The sequence below is a fragment of the Ornithodoros turicata genome, chromosome 1, assembly GCF_037126465.1.
Source record: "Ornithodoros turicata isolate Travis chromosome 1, ASM3712646v1, whole genome shotgun sequence".
In the NCBI taxonomy this organism is placed as follows: Eukaryota; Metazoa; Arthropoda; class Arachnida; order Ixodida; family Argasidae; genus Ornithodoros; species Ornithodoros turicata.
In genome coordinates, this window is record NC_088201.1 from 93,595,482 (window position 1) to 93,600,859 (window position 5,378).

General features: G+C 46.6%; 1 long non-coding RNA gene across 1 annotated transcript; it reads right to left on the reverse strand.

Annotated features, from left to right (window-relative positions):
- Nucleotides 1-376: 376 nt before the first annotated feature.
- Nucleotides 377-1,176, reverse strand: LOC135366494 (uncharacterized). Its single transcript, XR_010414194.1, has 3 exons — nt 1,091-1,176; nt 974-1,022; nt 377-908 (listed from the first exon to the last, which is right to left on the reverse strand). It is a non-coding gene; the product is annotated as an uncharacterized LOC135366494 (long non-coding RNA).
- Nucleotides 1,177-5,378: the final 4,202 nt, after the last annotated feature.

Consider the following 5,378-nt stretch of genomic DNA (forward strand, 5'->3'; position numbering starts at 1 on the left):
ACAGGTCTTTCTGTAGACTCTCCATGTACTTTACACAAATTTCGTGTGACCTTCATGTGTAAGTCTTGTTATATGTGGTCTCAATTTCTCTGTTGACTTTGTTGTGACCCAGCTGTCAATGAGTCGGCATCACCCACGAAACTATACCTTCGTTTTTTTTTAAAGGCTTGGCGACCGTTACGTGAGGCACTCGGTATATTCTTCTTAATCGAGGAAGATACATGATTTACTGAAGTCTGATTAACACCATCCCCATATGATGTGAAGCCTTTTTGTGGACTTTCTGACTTGAGCGAAGTTGAATTTCTCCGTTGTATTGTTCACTCAATCGCAACACGCATAAAATACACGAAACGAAGTACTGCAAAACTATATATGTATCTATCTTATTCCGAAAATGCATACCTTGAAAGTGGTATCCAGTGTCGACACAATCATACAAAACATCCCGCGCACACAGTAGCGAAGTATTCCACACGTACACATGCTTTATGCCACACAGTGTCGCTAGCATAATAGACAGTCAATGACCGGTTCCGGTCTGAGTTCTTCTGGCGACCCATGAAAACGGTGGACTTCAAAATTCACTGAATTTCGGCGAAAGCGACGTCTCTGAAGCGCTGGAGAGAAATGTGTCTGAATAGGGCGTTCAATCGCAAATTAGTAATGTTCAAACGCAAGTGAGTAAAACCGAGTAGAATGGCTATAGCAACAACGAACTTGGTTCACGATCAACACCGGCCACGAACTGATGCTTGTACACTTACCTGAGGGGACGCAAAACTGCAGCTGCCACTCGAAACGTACAAACCTCTACAGCACAACAGTCATGGAAAGAATACAATACTTCTATCACACAGCTTACCCCTTACGACGCAAAATGATATCCTCCTTTGTTCATTCATAGCCTGCAAAAACGAGAATGAAATTAGCAGAACCAACACCGGCCACGAACTGATACTTGTACACTTACCTGACGGGACGCAACACCGCAGCCGCTGCTCGAAACGAACAATAAAAACCTACAGCACAAGAGTCATCGTATGAATATAAGTGAAGCTTCATGACACACTTCTATCATACAGCTTACCTCTTACGACGCAAAATCATATCCTCCTTTATTCTGTAAGTGACGAGCGAACGCTGAGAGCCTGAGACAGTTGAAACATGTTCCAACCGTTCCAACGACATTCCGATGATGCTAATGGCGATGACTTCTTCGTGATGAGGCAAGGGCGAGGCACGGAGGCGCAGAATCAAAATGTGCAGCAAACCTGTCGCATGCGCATGATCCTCATGTGGTCGTATAGGTTGGGAATATATTGTGTACTGGACTGAAGTATAAATAATACGAGGACCCGTCTTCTCAAAGCCATCGAAAATGTACTTAGTGTTTTAATATTTAGCTAAAAGGTGGCAAAGTCGCGTTCAAGCTACTACATTTAATTATAAGTTCAGATCCAAATACCGCTTTGTTTAGAGAGCCGATAGCACGGACCTCTCCACCTCCCAGGAGTGGTGTACACCCCACATGGTTTTTTGCAATACACCCAGAAATTGCTGATATTACCCGATACAGCTTGTCTTCCGATGAATAGAGCCACAAGTATGCCTCTACATACATATACCCCCCCCCTCCCACCCTACGGGATGCTCGGTACCCCCTTGAGGTCGATCTCTGTGGACATTACTGTCCGATAATGCGGTAATTAATAATACGGAATTCATCTATGTAGAAAAAAACACATCTGAAATAAGTACTTGTTACATAGGCGCATAGAAAGTCCACAAACTGTCAACAACGACATCTATATACCTTGTCCACAGAAGGTACACATAAGGTAGTTCAAGAGATTGTCAAAATGATGTCAATAGCAATTCCTGTTGACTTGATCGACAAGAAGTCAAAGTCAACACACCGTCAAGACAGGAAACAAGAAGTCCACAAGAAGCCTGCAGAAAGGAAAAATCCATTTTCATAAGGGAGTATTGGCGAGGACATGACGTTGCAGACTGGCAGCCGAGGGGAGCAGGCAGTGGCGTATCTAGGGTGTGGCAGGTGTGGACAGGTGCCATGGGCGCCAGGTGAACAGGGGCGCCATTATGTGGTCGGGTGTAAATGTGCCAGGTCGGGTACTCAACCTGGCACATTCATAAATGATCTAAAGCACCCGCCATTAGAGAGGTTGTAGTGTGAAACCTAGTGCGGACCACACGAAAACGCATCCCCAAGGACATCATGTTAACCATGTTGCCATGGGCGCAGGTAGCTCTAGATACGCCACTGGGAGCAGGGTTTCTGACCCGCGACATTGAAAGCCCCCTTGCGCTCCAGGATTACGCGCTACACTCGTAGTTTTTAGGCAAATGCGGGTTCCGGGTCTTGTTATCCTAATTTCTACTTCTCCCGACATATTTGTTCTCGAGTCTTTGCATGCTTCTTTAAGATTGCGCTTGAAGAGCAGATGACAGACGAACGGTGGTTGTCATGATGAGGATGATGTCTTCCTTTTCCGCGTTGCTTGAAGCGATGACTATCGCACTAGCTTTGACCCTCTTTATGGCCAACAATGGAGGTATGTCTCTACCAATCATGGAGGAAGAAAAGAGAGGAGGAGCCCCATTGCTCTGACAAGTGAAGCCGAGATAGGGGGCCACTCCAGTGACATCACCGCTCCCCTTACGGTTAGATACATCTCTATGGGAGCCCCCAACACATTGTTTCGGAATACTTGTAGATGTGTGGTGGTAGAGCGCAGGAGTGGCCCCCGAAGTGGCGTGTGCAAAGCGACCTCATTGGGCTATTCAGGTTACGTGAACATCGCGTGGCTCCGAAGAAGCTACAGGTCATCTCCTATCCTCACGTCACTTGCCCCAAGCTTTACTTCTGTCGAAGAGCCGTTGGGGCGCCTCGTTTTCTTCTTTCCTCCATGCTATCAATCAATCGTTTTCGTCCCAGCATATGCCTGCTGGGTTTACAATATAACACCGCAAATCAAGGTTGATTTTGAAATTCAATGCATGTCATACAAGAAGGCTCACTTCTACCGCTATGTTTCAGATGAGTTACTCGACGAGTTGCTGCTGACGCCCGCCATGGTTCAGGTCATGCAGTATGCGACGGGATGAAATCGTGGAAGAACTAGATATTTGACTAGGTTCCCTGGATAAGTACTTTACGTGAAGATAGAATGTGGAAATACCGATAAAATTGATAAACATAGTACAGGAAGCTATGAGACAACATTCTGATTACTATTTGGGCGACATGAAGTGGCAGACAACGCTGCTTCTAGCATGAGGTCTGAACAGAAGGTTAATTTGAGCTCAATACATCTATTTATTTGTCATTCGTCTAGAGATAAGGCGGGATCATGCGTATCACTGGCGCAACGAAGCTTTTCGCATTTCGTTGCGACATATTTTATGGCGTTACAATCAGAGGACATCATTCAGCGTGAGAAACGAAGCAATCCGCGCTATACAGGGACTGTCCAACTTATCCAACTGCGTAGACTCAGACGGCGTCTTGTGGCAACTAATCGAATCACGTACAACGCCCGTGATCCTGAAATAGTTTGCGCAAAGGTATAGCCACTTTGCTCGAATTATTCTCGCAGCCTCGTCCTCCGGCTCACCATTGACGTCAGCCACGCGCCTTCGAAGAGCTGCCGTGAGACGCGTCAGAGAAAATGCTTCAGCCCATCGCTTGCACAAGGAATCGGACAACAAAAAATGTAAAGCTTGTTGCTGGAGAAGTTGATTCCTCCTGCACAGTTGGTGCACTCTACCGAGAGTCTGTTTCGTATTGCCTTTCGTGTTGCACTTGAACGTGGTGAGAGCGTAGTTATTTTCTAATGCCACGGCGATCCGCTTTAGCACTGGACAGCGGAACGCTATGCCAAAGTCTAGGGTCTCCAGAGAATTGTTTTTGTTAAGCATTTCAGCTAAGGGTTTCGTTTGTGATGGTTTGATGCTTTCCATGAGACCCACGTGTAGCGGAGCACTTACATGGAGCCTTCTGAGAGAGTTGTTCTTTTCTAATGAAGTTGCTAGTGTCTTCAGCAGATTAGGTGGCACACGCTGGCACTCAAAGCTGAGTTCTTCCAACGCATTGGTGTGAGCAACCAACTGAGCGACTTCGATACACACCAAGGGATGCGCTTGAACAAACAGGACCTTGAGGCTCTTGAGCTTTGCACCTGGTCTCCTGAGGTAAGCGCACATCGCATTTAACACACTTTCATTTGCAACGTCACAAGCAAAATGAAGTTCCTGTATCTCGCTGCAGAACTCGGGTATGGAGCCCACGTGCAGAATACTTCCTGTGGTCCAGCGAAATATCACCCTGTCGGCTTCTTGCACCGTGACAATAGAGGCAATGTCAACAGCTGTTAGACCATCTTCGCCACAGTCGCCGAAGTCTACAATTAGGTGGGATCTATTTTCTCTCAGTGCGTTGACGATGTGTGTCGCACCGTCTGCACGAATTCCACAGCGTTCCATCTTCAGCTGTTTCAGAGTCGGTGTGCACATAATACCTCCTCCAAGATCAATACATCCATCGAGTGTGATGAGATTGTAGGATATGTTGAGGTGTGTTAGCATAACGTTAGTACTCAGCATTGCTGCCAGTGCGGCAGCACCTTCTCTCCCGAAACCAGCGTTGCTCAGGATGAGCGTTTCAACGCTGCAGTTATTCGCTAGCACTTTTGCAATGGCAATGGCCCCTTCGTCCTTGATATAATCCACCACGTTGGCGTTCAACATCAGCTGTCGCTCTTGATCTGCATCTCTGGAAAGGTCTAAATGTGTGATAGTACTGATGGACTCCAGGACAGTGTCTAGAAGCAGGCACACCCTGAAACTCGATCCCTGCAGCGAGAGTGATGTCACATTGCAGATACTCGTAGATGCGGTGTTCTTCAGTACCGCCTCACCGACATGCTGAAGGTAAGATCTCGATATGTGCTCACAGTCGTTGTGAAGCAAAAGCTTTTTAAGGCTGCTCTTCTTTGCCAGAATCCTTCCCACTTCATGGGCGTTCGTAGCGCCCATCTTGGCTTTGTGTAGCTCAAAAATCTCCAGGCGTTCGCATTTTCGCAAGAGCTGGATGATTTCCTTTTCAATCCAGCAATGTAAGAGGGTCGATTCATCGCTGGAGTCCTCACTGTTATCATCGATGTTTGCCTCGATAATGCTTATGGTTATTATATCGGTTCTTCTTCTCATAGCTTTCAGCATGCGCTCCAACACGGTCTGTGAAATTTCCTCGAAGTAAAAATGTTTGATGCAGAAATGTTGTTCGATGAGCATTAAGACCAACTCTCGGACGAAGTTTTCGCAGCTGCGTGTGCGCACATTGGAAGCCCTCAAGC